This window comes from Emydura macquarii, unplaced genomic scaffold (assembly GCF_026122565.2).
Source record: "Emydura macquarii macquarii isolate MOO-44397 ecotype Brisbane River unplaced genomic scaffold, CSIRO-AGI_Emac_v2 contig_67, whole genome shotgun sequence".
In the NCBI taxonomy this organism is placed as follows: domain Eukaryota; kingdom Metazoa; phylum Chordata; order Testudines; family Chelidae; genus Emydura; species Emydura macquarii.
In genome coordinates, this window is record NW_027130204.1 from 7,191,676 (window position 1) to 7,209,621 (window position 17,946).

The window sequence follows — 17,946 nt, forward strand, 5'->3', positions numbered from 1 at the left end:
AAGTGGAGCACCCGCAGGGGGACACATCTCGAAGATCCACAGTTCATGTGCAAGGTGAGTAATCGTCTCTTCTCAAAGGGAGTAGTGGTTGAAGAAGGCATTGCCTGTGGGCCTTACCTGCTTGGTGGTGACCTTTCAGGATCCACCTTCTGTCTGGCTTCCTGGATAAGGCTTCTCTTCTGAATCCTGTCCAATCCCCTCTGCCTGGGCTTCTGAGTTCCTTATAACCTGCTCTTCCAATCAAAGCATGCTTGGCAGGCCCGAAGAGGTGGGGCTACCTGGGCCCAGTATTGCCTTTTAACCCCTTTGGCTTATCATGGGTTTTGTACTCTTATCCTGTGTGATAGTCAACAAAGACAACCTATCCATCTGTGTTGGTGGCACCTGGACACGTACACGCACGGTTATCAGATAGAAAAATGTTTAATTTTCTGAAATCTCTGCATTATCATACGTGGTCTAGGAAACACAGTTTTAGAAACTGCTGTGGGATTGAGATGGTTGTAACAGCTTTCTGCATCATACTCCTGCAGTCATAATATGGTAATCGATAAAATTAATCTGTATCTGTGGAATTTGCAAGAGCTTGGTATTTTCATATTTGATATTCATATTTCACATTCACATTTGATTTTCATATTTAAACTGGACTTTTACTGACACATTTTTATGTGCCCGACTTACTCCCATTCAGATTATGTTTAGTTTGAATAGCAAGTAAAATAGCAGTGTAGAGGACTGACTAGCAAAGAAGAAGTGACTAGCATGAAAGCGTCTCCTTCCCTCCAACATGCATTCACAGGGCCACAAGTTTCTCTAAGGCACTGAGCTGATACCTCTTTTTATTTGACTCAGTGTTTCCTGATTACAGCTCTTTATTTGCTTTTTTTATTATGACTCTGATTGTTATTCTTATCAAACCCATGATGGACATGATGCTTTGCAGCTCAAGTCCCTGCCTTACCATCTGAATTAGACAGTGGTACTTATAAGTAAGTGCTAAGTTTCTATGAACAGATCTCAACAGATCCAAGGCTTCACAAACACCCTGGATATGTCTACACAGGGATAAAGAACCTTGCGGCTGGCTCGGGTCAGTTGACTCAGGCTCATGGGGCTCAGGTTCTGAGCTGAAAAATGGCTGTGGGCTGGAACCTGAGCTCTGGGACCCTGCACGGGTGCAGGGTCCCATAGCTTGGGTTCCAGCACAAGCCTGAGCATCTACACAGCTATTTTTAGCCCTCCAAGCCCTGCAAGCCCAAGTCAGTTGACCCAGACCAGCCACGGATCTTTAATCCCTGTGTAGACATATCTGCTGATTCTGCAGTCAGCTCTGCAGAGGCGGATGCTTGTGTTGGTGCAGAACCCCATTGTAGTTAAGGGTCCATTTGCATGGATCTGATTGCAGAATTAGAGCCCAACTGATTTGAGGCTCTTACCCTCCCTGGGAGGTTAGGTAAGTGTTACTCCCATTCTGAGGATGGGGAAATTTAAAGCACAGAATGGTTAAGTGACCTTCCTAATTTAACACAATCTTCTGAATTAGAGCTGGATTAGAAACCAGGGCTCCAGAGTCCCAATCCTGGATTTTAATCATAGCTCATACTGCTTGCCAGAAACTCAACAAAAATGACAGCAGACTAAGGAAGAGAGGAGATCACAGAAAACAGGGAGCTGGGGAAACTGCTCTTGCACAAGCATTATCTACAAAAAAATTCATATAATGTAATTTTATTCTGCTTTGTGTTTATCTTGAATTGTGTACTGGGAGGGAGGAAGTGAGCAGATGGTTCTACAGTGGAGATGAATTATGGAAGGCAAGCTGAAGGAAGTGGGTTTTTAAGAGGATTTGAAGGAGAAGAGAAGAAAGAGTCCGTTTTTATCAGTAATAATTACAAAACCTAATGACAATTGATTTAGCAACTGTTACAATGTATGGAAAAGACTTCAGAGTGTCAGCTATTTATGTTTTCATGTGATCAGACTCCTTTGTACATGGTCTTTTTTATTTCATCTGCTTGTTTTTTCTGGATCCTTTGCTCTAGTGCCTCAAGTCCCAGAAACTGTAGTTAATTACTTAGCTGGGCTAGGGTCTCTGACCTGTAGCTGTTGCATTAAGTTGGCTCTGTAAGCTGCCTCCCTTGCTTATTAATGCATAATCTTGTGTTTAGTGTTAATGAGCAATGCACTTTACTTGAACAAATTGAAATACACTTAGCTGAGTTACATACTTTGGAAAAATACCATTCTATAATGGAAACTGATACAATTTAATGACAGCAACACTTCAGTCTATTGAGCCATGTACAAGTGTGCACGCACACACAGGTGTGTTACAATATGGATCCATTAAATCATACAAATCATTTTGGCTTATATTTTATGAAGTGCCATTGCCAATTTTTAAGGTCTTTTAGGTCCAAACCTTGCAATGAGCTGCCAATAAACACACCTCTATACCCACAAGAGCCCCACTGAAGTTACTGGGGTTCACCCAGGTGTGAGTTTTTGCAGGATCCAGGCCCTAGATAGACAAGTTTTGCAATGGTTTTATCAGCCAGTAGGTTAAATGTTCATTAAAAAGAAGCCATCAACTTAAAAAAATATTGCTTCATGTTTACCTACTGTTATTATAAGACACCCTTAAGATTCTTGTAAGTGAAAGACTAGAGGGGAATTTTTTCTGCCCTGGTTTGTTTGCTTTGTGCGTTTCCACAAAGTGCTGCCATAGTCTGATTCACTTTCTATGATTAGTTAATCAGTTTCTTTTGTTGTTTGTGTATTTCACACGGTAAAAGGAAGAAAAAATCATTTTAAGAGCACAGTAAACTACGAAATCTGGTAGCAAGGCTCAGTGGCAGGTGTAGGACTTGAAACTCATTTTTGAAAAGTGACTAGATTTCAAGTCGATGGTGTCCTTTCGAGAGCTCACAAACCTCTGAAATGTTGTGGGTGGTCTTAAAATTTCTTCCTGACCTTATTTAACTCTGGTTGGGATTTACACCAGTACACCCAGTAACACCAGTTACAAGGAAGATGGAAGACTCTCTTAAAAATACCTTGCTCCATTATTTGCACAGTTCTACAATGTCCAAAGCTGTTATGCACATAGCCACATAAGCATGGCATCCTCACACCTAGAAACAAAGTCTACCTTTGGGATCTAATTACCTATCACGAGTCCCAGAAGTGAAAGTCCCACATCTGCTACAAAGCGTGTTTATCTCTTTAGTAGCAGGCAGTGCCACTGTGCTATTAAAATAACTGCTTACATATGACTGCTACAAGTCAAAGCGCTTTTTCCTTGTGGAGCAAAGAGTACAAAGGTCTGTTATGTGCTGTCAATGTCTGCAGTTCAAGGTTTCATTTTCTATGAGTCAGGAGCTGAAATCTGACATTTCAAAAGGGAAAGATGGTATACGGTATCTCTTCAAAGAAGGATCTAATTTATATATGGCCAAACTCTTGGTGTAAATTGGCACAGCTACATTTATTGCAGTAGACTCACTTTCACCAGCAGAGGATTTGGACTTTACTTTTGTAATTGCCCGTTTATATTTTGTGTGTTCTGAAATGCATCTAAATCTTTATGGACCTATGAGAGGTGGTTATGTACAGCACGATGAAAATTGTAGCTGATTAAATGTCGGCAGTTCTGGTTTAACCATTTGTTAAATGCACATTTTTGTGTGTGTGTGTGTATGTATGTTTGGTGATATGTGTATTCATATATACACAAAAACTACATAAAAATGTTATTTAGGTTGCAAAGTTAAGCACTCCAAAATTAGAAAATGCTGGATTTACAGTTGTCAATTTAACCTTAATTCTGCCCCCTAAGCATTAATTCTATTCACTGAATGAGGCAGGGGTTCTGGGGGTGGAAAAATAGCATCTCATGTAATTAAAGACTGTAAAAATAAAAAAAAAATCTGTTATGTGCAACTCTAACTATATATACATAGATATTTTAACACTTTGTGTCTGTGTGTATTTTTCAGTAGAGACTGTATTATTAACTGAGAACACCGAAGGTAGGGTTGAAATACTGTCTTTATTCTCCTGACTTTGTTCCATCCTGTTTCATCATTTACATAGTTTTTTAAAACTATTCGCTAAGATCCCTGCAAAAGCTGAGCACAGAAGGCAGCAAATAATGATTGGGGGGGTGCACATTTTAACCCTTGGTACATCCTGCATTAATTGATAATAAGGATGAATCTAAGAGCACAAATTTTTAATGGTCCTAATTGCCCCAAAGGATAATCTGAATTTTAAAAGGGCTTTCTACTACCAGATTTGGGCCATAGATCATCGGGCATCTTGGAAAACTGACTGCTGTGAGTCTCATGTGGAAGATTTTTTCATTGTTTTACAATAGAATCCTAAAAGCAGTATTTATACTCTTCTGGTAAGAGATGAAATCCTAAATGGTATACAATTTTTTGTGCACAAGCAGTAAGGCCTCTCTTTTTTTTTTTCCTTTCTCTCACTCTTTTTTTAATTCTCATGTTCAAAAGCATTGTTGGAAAACGGTAAGGGTTTTTTAATGGCCAGCATGCTGGGCTCTTTAGATCAAAGCTGTAGCACATTTCTGTTTTCATTTAGTTAACATTCTGCCATTTTAACATTTGGAGAGAATGCTGTCTAGTGATTTCGAGGACAAGACTAAGGGCATGTCTACACGTGCAGCAGCGCAGCTGTACGGATGCAGCTGCGCCGCTGCAGTGCGTCTGGTGAAGATGCTCTATATCGACGGCAGAGAGCTCTCCCGTCAGCATAATAAAACCACCTCCGTGAATGGCAGAAGCTGTGTCGGCGGGAGAAGCTCTCCCATCGGCATAGCGCTGTACATGTGAATGCTTATGTTGGTGTAACTTCTGTCGCTCAGGGGGGTGGTTTATTCACACCCGGGGTGACATAAGTTATGCCAATATAAGCTGTAGTGGAAATATAGCCTTAGAGTTAAGACTGTTTCTTTTCCTAGCTTTTGTTATACACTCATAGTGAGACTTAGAGCAAGTCATCATTTAATCCTTCTGTGCCTCAATTTCCCTAACTGCATCAGAGCAGTTGTTAACATTAATAGATGTGAAGTGGTTGAGACCCTCAGATGGACAGTGTTAACAGCTGTGCATAGCATGATTGTTTCCAGACAGCAAACTGCTGATACAGATGATGTGGAGGAAGCTCTTGGAGCACTGCATTGCAGTGCAGATGCACTTGTAAGTCTGTCATTCATGAGCTTGCAAGCTACGGTCATCTTCCATGTGAGCTAACTAGAAGATGAGGTGTCACTCCCAAGTCTGCACAGCCATCACGCAGCTAATAAGAAAGAGAGGCAATCTTAGCTGGAGAGGTCCACTGCAGGAACCATCTTGTGATGACAATACACACTTGGCTGGGGAGGTAAGTAGGAGATAGAGCCCTTTCGATATTGGAGGCACATCAACATAACCTAGATGAGGGCTCTTGGACTAGTCCTGTTTGAAAAAGCACTCACAACAATGGTTATGTAGTCACAAAATCAGACAGCTTGGTTATAAACCTTTTCACATGCCCTGCTCTCAGCAGTTGCACACTGAAATGAATGACTCAGACTCCTACTAGTCCCTGTAGTCGGCTGTTCTTGATTCTTTTCGACAACAAGGGTCTCCCTGCAAAGGACCTTTTTAGATGGAGAATAGCAAGGTGAGGCTGTAGGTATCCTGCTTTCCAACATAAGCTTTACTTTTTAGTCCTACTCTCATCTTTCATGCCTTTGTCCATGCTGTCCCTTCACTTGGAACAACGTTGTTGTTGTAAATGTATTTTACAGAGTACGTAGAGGATCTAATTGAAACTGGAGTTCCAGTGTCAGACTTTCCTCAATTTAATTCCCTCTTGAGAAATCTGTTTCTTCCATAAGGCTGCAAACTCTGTATCCTGCAGCAACGTAACACCACCCGTCTCCCATCTGTGCAAACAAACCACATTACAAGTTGTTCTCTGAGTCTCCTGGTGCTACCTTGTCTGATGACCTATCAAGGTCCCATCCAGTCCTATACATCTGTGATTCTATGTTTGTCTTTTAGCTTGTAAACATATTTGGACATGCTGTTAGTGCTTAGGAAATACCAATAGAATAGTATCTGTTAGCAGGATTGTCAACTTGAGCTAATCATTTTCATTCATCGAGATTTGGAGTAAATCAGGAGGGACCAGTCTTTGGCATTCTCATGCCTTTCAGATTTCTTGTACCCCATGTTGACCACTTTATATGGTCATGTTCTATTTTGTATAAAGCAGGCCTTTTGTGGTATCCTATGAAAATCCATAATCCGCTGAATATTATTATCCTGTTGAAATGTGTGTAACAACACGGCATGTGAAATTTATGAGATTTTGCTGTATGATTGCAACTGAAATATGTTGTAATTCTGAGTAACAGCCATATGACAGTTCCTCAAAGGCAGATGTAAACTGGCATGCCTGCAAAGTGCTAAAGAGCCATTACCTGCTTAATTGGAGATTCACCAGCAGGGAAGTTATAAATAGGAATTTTACTTTTGATCAGAAAAACACTTTGGAACTCATATACATAATGGAACTGCCTAGTCACATGACCTAGCAAGGACTTTTCCAGCACACAAGGTTTCGGGTATAGGAAGGGGGGGAAAAGTCTCTAGCCTTCTCTCCTCTCTGTCTTATAGCTCTCTGCTCATAACATCAATGAATACCTGAAGAACACTGAACTAAGGGGACTGGTCCCAGGCTGAAAGGAAATCCAACCTGTGAACTGAGAATTGCCTGCAGCATCTGGTGTGATCAGAATGATGTTTGCTTCAAACCTTAGTAAAATTTAAGTATTAGCTTGCGGTTTTCTCTCTTTATTTCTTTTGTAACCAATTCTGACTTTTATCCCTTAATATTTATAATCACTTAAAATCTATCTATCTTTCTGTAGTTAAAAAACTTGTTTTATCTAAACCAGTGTGTGTGTTTGTTTGAAATGTTTGGGAAATCACTACTCAGGTCAACAGGGTTGGTGCATATTCATTACCCTTGTTGGAATGACGGATTATTTATGAGCTTGTATGTCCAGTGGGCTACTGAACAGTACAAGATGCACATTTCTGGGGGGCAAGGCTGGGCCTGAGGGATATGTGGGTGTCACCCTCTATCTGTTCATGGATGGCTGGGAAAACATTCAAGTATTCAGTTGGGAGTGCCTTTACATGCTGGTGACTGTGAGTAAGCAGAGCCAGGAGCGGTTGCTGTTCACTAGCAAATCAATGTAAAAGGCATTCCAGGCTGGAGAGCTAAGCAGACACAGCAGTTCAGCAATGTAGGTTGCATCCTGGGGAATGTCACAATGACTACTGCTGTACATGTTGCTTGACGAATTGAACTCGCTCCTGAGCCAGAGTTGGTGAAAAATACCAAGGGAAGGTTTTGATATGGTGAATGCATGCAGATCCAAAGTATTTAACATTGATTGTAAGGCAGCATGGACCATTGCTCCTTAGTTAATTTTGTTATGGAAGTTCTTCATAACTCAGTGGTTGGCCTTTCTTCAGGTGGTTATAGCTTTGTGTTTCCCATTATCTGGCTGATCACTTCCTTAGAGCAGGCAGCAATACAAGGATTAAGGATTTGATTTACCATGGTACAGATCTGTAATATAATTGGAGGCTTTGTGGGCGAGGTTTTTTTTGTTGTTGTTTTTTTTTCCTTGAAAGTTATTCCTTTGCATTTTTCCTTGAAAGTTATTTTACTAGTGACGATCATGTCAGCCAGAAAAGTAGCATCCCTCTCCTGCTTCTCTTTATTTTTAGTCTTTGATAAAGACAAGGTAGACTTACATCCAGTGTCAGCACTACAGATTTTTGTTTGCTGTAAGAGGTCTCCCAGCCTGGATTTGTGTGTGTTTCCTCCATCTCAAATGGGGAGATTCTTCTATATTAAGGCCAAAAGGGATTATTGTGATCATCTAGTCTGACTTTCTATATAACATAGGTTGCAGGATTTTCCTGCTTCAAGCTCCACTCACCTGGCCCCGGGAACCCTGGTGGTAGATGCAGCCAACCAGTGGGACAGGCAAGGTAAGCCTGCTTCCACTCCCAAGAACAAAGGCAATAAAAAGTTGGATTTGTTTGGGAGAAAAATGTATTCCACGGCAGCCCTGCAGTTCAGGATTGCCAACCATCAGGTCCTCCTGGGGAGATATAATTTTAATTTGTGGGACTCCTTCAGGCGGTTTGCTGAGGCTCTGCCTCAGGACCAGGCCGCAGACTTCACCACCATCCTGGATGAAGGAATCACGGTGACTAGGGCAGCGCTCCAAATGTCCAGTGATGCTGCTGACTGGGCAGGTAGGGCCATAGCCTCCGCCATTTCCGTGAGGAGGTGCTCGTGGCTGCAGTCCTCAGGCCTGTCCCAGGAGGTGCAGCAATCAATCCAGGACCTCCCTTTTGATGGGTCAGCCCTCTTCTCTGATCAGACCGATGTGAAGCTGCACGGTCTGAAGGACTCCAGGGCCATGCTTCGCTTCCTGGGTCTGTACACGCCCCAGGCTTCCAAGCGGCAGTCACGGCCCCAGGCACAGCAGCAACCAAGTCCCTTTCAACCCTACAGAAATAGGGGGTTTAGAAGATGGAATCAGCCCCCCAGCAGGGGCCCCCCAGGGGGTCGGGCAATCGTAGGAGGCAATTTTGATAGTGCGCCCGAGGGTGGTGCCCCTGCTGCTCTCCTGGATCCGCCCTGCCCCTTCCTAAACAAGTTAAGACCCTTCTATCCCGAATGGGCAAAGATCATTTTGGACCGTTGGGTCCGCGGGATAGTCTCTGGGGGCTATGCCATACAATTTACCTCTTCCCCCCCCCCCCAACATTCCCCTCTTCTGTCCCTCTTCAGGGACCCCTCTCCCAAGCAACTCCTCTTGCAGGAGGTCGACACCCTCCTCAACATAGGAGCGGTGGTTATGGTTCCTCAAGGCAGAGGGGGGAAAGGGTTCTATTCGAGGTACTTCCTCATCCCCAAGGCGAAGGGGGGTCTGAGACCCATATTAGACCTGCGTCGTCTAAACAAATATGTCAGACGACTCAGGTTTCACATGGTTTTCCTAGCCACCCTGATACCTTCCCTGGATCCAGGAGACTGGTATGCCACCTTTGACCACAAGGACGCATACTTTCACGTGTCCATCCTCCCCAGCCACAGGCGCTTCCTCCACTTCACGGTGGCTTGCTCCCACTACCAAATTAGAGCCCTGCCCTTTGGCCTATCTTTGGCTCCGAGGGTGTTCACCAAATGCATGGCAGTATTGGTGGCCCACGTGAGGCGAAAGGGTGTGCAAATCTTCCCTTACCTGGACGATTGGCTGATCAGTGGCAGGTCCAGGTCCCAAGTACAGGAGAGCGTGACTCTCATTTGCTCCACGTGCAGCAGGCTGGGACTGCTCATAAACGAGCAGAAGTCCACACTAACCCCAGTGCAATGAATAGAATTCATTAGGGCCACCCTGGATGCTTCCCAGGCTAGAGCCTTCCTGCCTCAGCCATGTTTTGAGTCGATGGTCTCTATCATCTCCCAGCTGCACTGATGCCCCATGACAACAGCCAGGCACTGCCTACAGCTGTTAGGCCACATGGCAGCCTGCACGTACGTAGTGAGACTAGCTCGCCTGAGGCTCAGGCCGTTTCAGGAGTGGTTGGCCTCGGTGTATGTGCCGAGCAGACACCCACTGAATTGGTTGGTCACAGTTCCCCCGCCCATCCTAGCCTCCCTAGACTAGTGGAGGTCTCCCAGGGCAGTGTTGAAGGGCGTTCCGTTCAGGAAACTGGTCCCGTTGGTCACCCTAATTTCTGATGCCTCAGATGTGGGATGGGGAGAAATGACCTGCTGAGCACCTCAGGGGCTCTGGTTGGGGGAGGACAGGTGCCTGCACATCAACATGAAGGAGCTGAGGGCTATTCGCCTAGCGTGCAGGGTGTTCCTCCAATTCCTGACAGGCAGAGTGGTGCAGGTGCTGACGGACAACACCGCAGCTATGTTTTATATAAACAGGCAGGGAGGGGCGCGCTCCTTGGCTCTCTGCGAGGAAGCTACCCGTCTGTGGGACTTTGCCGGGAGGCACGACTTCCACTTGACTGCCCCTCACCTCCTGGGAGTGAAGAACGACGAGGCGGATCATCTCAGTAGGTCATTTCTACCCTGCCACTATTGGTCACTGCACCCGGAGGTAGTGACTACGATCTTCCAAAAGTGGGGTGTTCCCCAACTGGACCTATTTGCATCAGCCTGGAATGCGAAGTGCCCAAGGTTCTGCTTGCTCCGAGGTCTTGAGACTGGGTCAATTTCCGACGCATTCCTCGACTGGACGGGGACCCTCATGTACGTGTTGCACCCATTCCACTCCTGTCCACGGTCCTACTGAAAATAAACAGGGACAGGGTGGACATCATACTCATTGCTCCAGCCTGGCTGAGACAGCACTGGTTAAGCATGCTACTCGACCTTTCGATCGCCCTGCCCATGGAGCTCCCGAGGCGGCACGATCTTCTCTCCCAGGACCACGGTTGCCTGTTGCACCCGGACCTAGACTCCTTGCAGCTCATGGCCTGGAGGCTCTGTGGCTGATGGAGGGAGAGAGAGCCTGCTCGGTGCAGGTCCAACAAGTCCTGAAACCTTCTACACAGGTCGTGTATCGGGCTAAGTGGAAATGGTTTACCTCTTGGGTGGAGTCCCGGGGCATTCCGCCTAGCCTCTTGCCTCTGCAGGCAATCCTGGAGTACCTGCTCCAGCTAAAGCTCCAGGGTCTGGTGCTGGCCTCGTTGAAGGTTCACTTGGTGGCCATTTCAGCCTTCCATCAGCCACTAGAGGGGAGATCCCTGTTCTCCATCCCATGTTGGTCAGATTCCTCAAGTGGGAGGAGAGGCTGTATTGGCAGGTCCACGACCCGGTGCCTCCCTGGGATCTCAACCTGGTCATCTCGAGACTCACAGAGCCCCCCCTTTGAACCCATGGCTTCATGCCCTCTGCTCATGCTTTCATGGAAGGTAGCCTTCCTGGTGGCCATTACCTCAGCTAGGAGGGTCTCTGAAATTAGGGCCTTGACCTCGGAACCCCCTTATACAGTATTCTATAAGGATAAGGTGCAGTTGAGGCCACACCCAGCCTTCCTTCCCAAGGTGGTTTCCCAATTTCATTGTAACCAAGATATTTTTCTCACCATGTTTTTTCCCAAACCACATGGTTTGGAGGAGGAGAGGAGATGGCATTCACTGGACGTGAGACGAGCCCTGGCCTTCTACATCAAGCGTACAAAGCCGTTCTGGAAATCAATGCAGCTCTTCGTTGCAGTGGCAGACCGAATGAAAGGCTCACTTATCTCCACCCAGCGCATCTCCGCGTGGATTACATCATGCATCAAGTTCTGCTACAAGCAGGCGAGGGTGCCGCTTCCGGGAACCATCACAGCGCACTCAACTAGAGCTCAAGCCTTGTCTACAGCCTTCCTAGAGAGAGTGCCCCTGCAGGACATCTGCAAAGCTGCCACCTGGCCATCGGTGCACACCTTCACTTCACACTACGCCGTCGTCCAGCAGGTGAGAGAGGACGCGGGATTCGACAGAGCCGTGCTGAGGGCAGCTCACCAGTAATTCCTACTCACCTCCAAGGTATTGCTTGTTAGTCACCTATAGTGGAATGGACATGAGTAATCACTCGAAGAAGAAGAAAAGGTTACTTACCTGTAACTGATGTTTTTTGAGATGTGTTGCTCATGTCCGTTCCACAACCCACCCCCGGTCCCCGCTGCTGGGGCAGAAAGAAGGGACTGAGGGGGCATAGGGCCAGCAGTGCCTCATATACTGTGGCATGTGCGCGGGACTCCAGGGGGCACCAGAGCCGGCCCTACGGGGTCTGCTAAGGGGAAAAAGTTCTGGGAACCGTGCACGGTGGCGTGCACTCACCTATAGTGGAATGGACATGAGCAACGCATCTCGAAGAACATCCAGTTACTGGTAAGTAACCTTGTTTTTCCAGTCTGAATGTGTCTAGTTTCCACTTCCAGACAGTGGTTCTTGTCATTGCTTTCTCTGCTAAATTGAAGAGCCCTCTATTATCAAATTTCTATTCCTCATATAGGTACTTACAAATTGTGATAAAGTCACTCTTTAATCTTCTCTTTGATGAACTAGATCGATTGAGCTATTTGAGTCTATCTCTGTAAGACATGTTTTCCAGTCCTTTACTCATTCTTGTGGCTCTTCTCTGAACTGTCTCTAAATTATCAGCATCCTTCTTGAACTGTGGACACCAGAACTGGACACAGTATTCCAGCAGTGGTTGCACCAGTGCCAAATGCAGAGGTAATCTAACCTCTCTAATCCTACTTGGATGTATAAACAGGTGAATCTCAAGGATCACATTAGCCCTTTTGACCATAGCGTTGCACTGCGAGCTCATGTTCAGCTGATGACTTGGCATCTTTTAGATGGGTAGAGAGAATTTCTGCTGAAAGAAGATACTCTTTTTGAAGGCATGCATCTCCCCTTTTTGAGGAGCCAGAGTGAATGCCTAAAGCTTTGTGCTTCATCACAGCTAAGTAGTTTTTGCCTTCTTACAGCGTGCCCTGCATCCCGTTCAGCTGGCACCATAGATTATTCTAGGTTGATGACTACTTCATGTGTGACACTGGAGAATGCCCAAGAAATTTGCAGTGTAGCTATGCCTCCCACGGCTCCCAGGTTTACCTCGAGCGGGTCCTGCAAGAGGGCACTCTCCCCCCCCCCCCCATCCTAGCCCTCCAGAACTTTTCATTGGGCCCCAGCTGCCCTTTCCCCATGCACTGAGCCAGCTGCTAGACTTGGAGCCGGTCTGTTTCCAAACCGTGCCCAGGGACCATCTGTACACGCTCGTGCTCCACACCCTTCATTTCCTCGCCCTCGTGTCCTGCCCAGACACCAAATGGTGGGACCTGATACCACCTGTGAAGGGGGAGGACCCCCGGTGGGCCAGTCTCTATTCCACCCTGACCCTGCGGCCCGCCGGGGACATCCGTTGGCGGCTCCTTCACAGAGCCGTGAGCACAGGCATATACTTGGCGCGGTTCACCCCTCGTCCCAACACCTGCCCCTTCTGTGGTGTGAGGGAGACCCTGGCACACGTCTACTTCAAGTGAGCCATGCTGCAACCCCTACTCCAGCTCCTCCAGAACCTCCTGCAGAGATTCTGGCTACACTTTTCCCCACACCTATTCCTCTATGCATACCCCATCTGGAGCCCCACAAAGTCGCGGGACCTCCTCATCAACATCCTCCTAGCGCTGACCAAGGTAGTCATCTATAACAGCAAGGAGAGGAGGTTGTCCGAGGGGGTGTTCTGCGACTGTGGGGCCTATTTCCATTTCTCCGTCCGTTCATGCATCCAGGCAGAGTTCCTCTGGGCCACGTCCCCTGGCTCCCTAGACGCCTTCCGGGAGCAGTGGGCGCTGTCTGGGGTTCTCTGCTCAGTGTTCCCTTCCGGTTCCCTCTGTTTGACCCTTTGACCTTCACGCCTTTTTCTGTTTTCTCATTAGTTGTCCCCCGAAATCAATTGAGTTCCGGATCCAGTGGCTCCTCCCCTTAGGCTGGGGAAGGGGCCTTTAGCAGTGGGCAGGCACTTCCGGATCTCAAATAGTAGCACTCTCTGGTAGCCATCTAGTCTGACCCTGTCCCACTATATTGTTAATTATGTATAGGTATTTTTGTGGTGCCTATCACCATGATATCTGAGCTATTTAGCTACTTGATACATAATTCAATCTACAGTTAATACATTTTCTACATCCCCAGCTTCTGTCCATGGTGAGTTATGCCATCGCACCAATCTAGGCACTTAAAATTAGTTAGAATCTCTCTTCAGCCTTATTTTTTTTTGCTGTTTTTAAAATCCCATTGCTGGGGAGTGGTGGCAGGCTGAATTCTAACAAAGCACTTTATTTGGGGGTTTCAGCAACACAACAAATGTCTTGAATATCAGCTGATGAATTTCTGCCCTGCAACCTGGGACAAGGAACATCATGAAAATCTTAGGTTTTGGCACCTCTACCTGAATGGAAGTTTGCAGAGCAGGAAACCCATTACAATGCATCAGTGGATGAAAACCCTAGAGCAATCATTTGTAGGCAAAATTCCATATTCCCTCCCCTCTACCTCTACTGTTTCCAAACAGTAGTTGCCATAGAAGTTGGTTACTTTGGTTTAAATTGCATAGTCCAGTGTGTTGCCCTCAGCAAGTGGTTTATACAGATGTTCACAGTTAGTTTTGACTTCAGTGTTATGCAAAACAACTGTGAAATCATTTGGCTGACCCCAATCATCAGAAAGATCCTTTCTCAGCCCTTTTTAGACATGTTTACTGTAACTCAGCTGCCTGAAAGTACATTATTTGGGTAACGATTGCTGGTCCGGATTGTATGCAACCAAGTGAAACATTCACTAGTTTTGCATCTTAAGTTCTCTAAGCTGTTCATGTAACAGCAGTTAAATTAGTGCATTGCACATTAAATGCTGCAACATAGCTCCCCCCCCTTGGCTGCTGACAAGCATCAGATTATTAAAATATCTGTTGGCTGAGATTTTCAAGTGTCTCTTAAGATTGAATGCCTCAGTTTTTGAGTGTGCAGCTTGAGACAGCTAGGACTTGATGTTTGTATGAGAATTCTGGATGTTCATCACCTTTGACAGTCAAGTCACAGCTGACTCAAATTAGGCACTTAAAAAGTGAGACATCCAGTATTAGTGGACACTTCTGCAAATTAGGGCCATTCTGAGTACGTGCATTATTTGCATTGTACATTTTTTAAAATTCATGTGGTCTTAGCCCTCAAGAATAGTAATGGATTGACAGCTCTGGAAACTGAAGTCTTGCTGCACACAAGCAGCAGCATGCAAGTGTTCCATACACCATCCCATCGGTGAGTCTCAGTCAAGCTCTAGGGCAAGAGGGGAGTTCTGTCTTAGTGGCTCCTCCAAGTTCATAAATTCATAGCATTTAAGGCCATAATAGACCATTAGATCATGTAGTCTGACCTGTGTATCACAGGCCATTACATTTCACCCAGTTAAGTCTGTATTGAGCCATGTACCTCAAGTCTGACTAAAACATACCATCCAAAAGGGCATCCAGTCTTGATCTGAGGATCTTAAGAGATGGAGACTCCACCACTTCCCTTGGTAGTAGAGACTCACTGCCAGCAGAGGCTGCTGACTCCCCACTCCCTTCCTCTTTAGGCAGGATTTTTTAATGGTTTAGTTTCCTCTTGATCTTAGGCTCAGGCCTAGGAAAAATAAACCTGCTAATCAGGCTGGAGCCAGGTAGGTTGGCATGTTCAAATTAATGGCTCCCCCACTGTTCCCTTAAGGATCCTCGGTATTCATGCAGGAGGTACTTTATATCCATCATTGTTTTGTTTCCTGTTTGTTGCCCCCAACTGCCCTCTTCTGAGGTAACTCCATGCAGATGTACAGAATAATATCAACTAGGTAAACTGAGGTATATATGATTAATAAAAAACAGCACAGAGAGCTCCCTCATTCTCCACTGCAGTATTCCAGTATTGGTCTCGCCCATGCCCTATACAAAGGTAAGATCAGTTCCCTGCTCCTACTCACTATTCCTGTCTCTATACATTTAAGGGTAATGGTAGCTCTTTTTGCCACAGCATCACACTGGCAGCTCATGTTCAGTTGCTTGTCCCCAGTGACCCCTAAATACTTTTCAGAGTCCTTGCTTTCCAGGATACAGTTCCCCACATTCTGTAGATATAGCCTGCATTCCTTGTCCCTAGACGAATAACATTGTATTTTGGCTGTATTAAAACATATTTAGTTTGAATGGTCCCAGGTTATCAAGTGATCCAGCTTACTCTGCATGACTGCACAGTTCTCATAATTATTTTACCACTTTGCCAATCTTTGTGTCATCTACAAATTTTATCAGTAGTGATTTCATATTTACTTCCAAATCACTGATGAAAATGTTGAATAGCATCAGGCTTCATACAGTTCCCTGTGGAGCCCTGCTAGAAACAGCCCTATTCACTGACTATTCCCTACTCATAGCTACTTTCTGAGATCTGTCAATTAGCCTGTTCATAATCCACTTAATGTATACTCAGTTGATATTGTATGGTGCCGTTTTTAAAATCAGAATGCTGTGCAGTACTAAATCAAACACTTTACAAAATCTAAGTGCATTACATCTGGTTACCTTTATCAATCAAACTTATAATCTCATCAAAGAATGTAATCAGGTTTCTTTGACAAGACTTATTTTCTACAAAACCAATTGCAGTAGTGATTCATGGGTGGGTGTCATAGTCATTCCGTTGGATCTTTGCCCCTTCACACTTCTGATCAAATCTGAGAGAGCTCTGTAGAGATTCAGTTCGAAGACTCCTGTGAAGCCGTAATTCACAGTAGGCAGATCTGACCTATACAGCACAGCTAAGTCGATCCAGAAAGAGAGTTTCACTGAAGCCTAGAACCTAAAGGATGTCCTGACACCTGGGAAAATAAACAAACACCAAATGACTCTTCCATTACTGAATGTCAAAACCTCTCTAAGGCTAATGAAATACCAGGCTGCTTTAAAACTGCCATGAAGCAGAGCCTTGCTAAATCACACTAATAAATGGGGGAGCCCACTGTTAATTACTAAACTGAGAATTTGCAAGTAGATGAACCCACACAATAAAAAAAACTGCATTTCATTGTACAATGAACAATATTTGAACAGTGGGCTGGAGTGTAATCTTACAGGGTAAGAGTTGAATGACTAAGCATGCTGCTACCTGACATCAGAAACATGAATGAAGAAACTAATGGGTCTGCTTGGGAAAGGCTGGCTTTAAGAATGTGTGGATTCTCACAGTGTGAACTTGTTTGGTTCTCATTGTATTTTATACAGTCCATACTCTTCCTTCTTGATCTGCAAATCTTCTTGCTTGTTTCCTGTGAATACAAAATCATTTAATTTGTTTGAAATAATTCAGATTCTCACTAGATTTATGGCAGCCACAGAGACTCGCTTAAGTTCTTTTGATTAGGGACTGTCAGTGTGATCACTCTGCAACATGGTGCAACATCATCATGCTGGGACACAAAAACATTAGGTTATGTCGTACTGTGTTGAGATTTTCTGTCCTAAAATCACCATATGAACGTAATTGTCACTTGTTATGTTTGTACAGTGTCTAGCACAGTTTTGCCAGGACCTGAGTGAGACCCACTGCAATATGAATATTGAATAGTAATATAGCAAACCCATTTGATAAAGTCCTGGTGGTGGCAAACCCAGGACATGCTCAGAAACAGAGAGGATGAGATAATACAGTGGAGGAACTGGCAATGTGTCACATTGCCTCATGATGGGGGTCAAAGTTTGGGCCCAGAGCTCCCCAGACCACAAGGGCTTAGAGCAGTGCTGAAAGCAAAGCTCTCAACTCCTGGAGACCACCAGCATCTTCAACTGGCACTGACAGGATCTATGTCTGGGTCTCTTTGACTAATGTGAGAAAGTCACAGTGATGCAAGGCCCAAAGCTGTTGGTAGGAGAGAAACTGACCTGGATTCTCAAGGCCACAATTTACTGAACAAATAGTGATTTACCCTAGTAAGCATCAGAGCCTCCTTGTCAGGTCTCTCTTCTCAGCCTGTGGTTGCTCTCTTATCTTCTAATACAGAGAAAAACAACCCGCTCCCCTCCTCCATCTCTGTTACAGGGTGCACTACTTCTGACCTATTTACAACCACAAGGATTTTTCCGATTGGCCCAGCAGGTCTACATCAGTCATGCATCACCGGTTACCGGGTAGACGAAAGCTGCCTTGTCTCACTTTTATACTTCTGCCTAAAGATGTTTAACCACAGTGCTTAGTAAACCATTCCATTATAGGTTTGTAAGAGGCAAAAGAGTAGC

At 45.2% G+C, this 17,946-nt stretch overlaps 1 protein-coding gene across 3 annotated transcripts in view; it reads left to right on the forward strand.

The window, feature by feature from the left end:
* Positions 1–17,946, forward strand: part of MARCHF8 (membrane associated ring-CH-type finger 8) — a 159,907-nt gene that overhangs the window by 39,855 nt on the left and 102,106 nt on the right. The gene's annotated exons all lie outside the window — the stretch shown is intronic.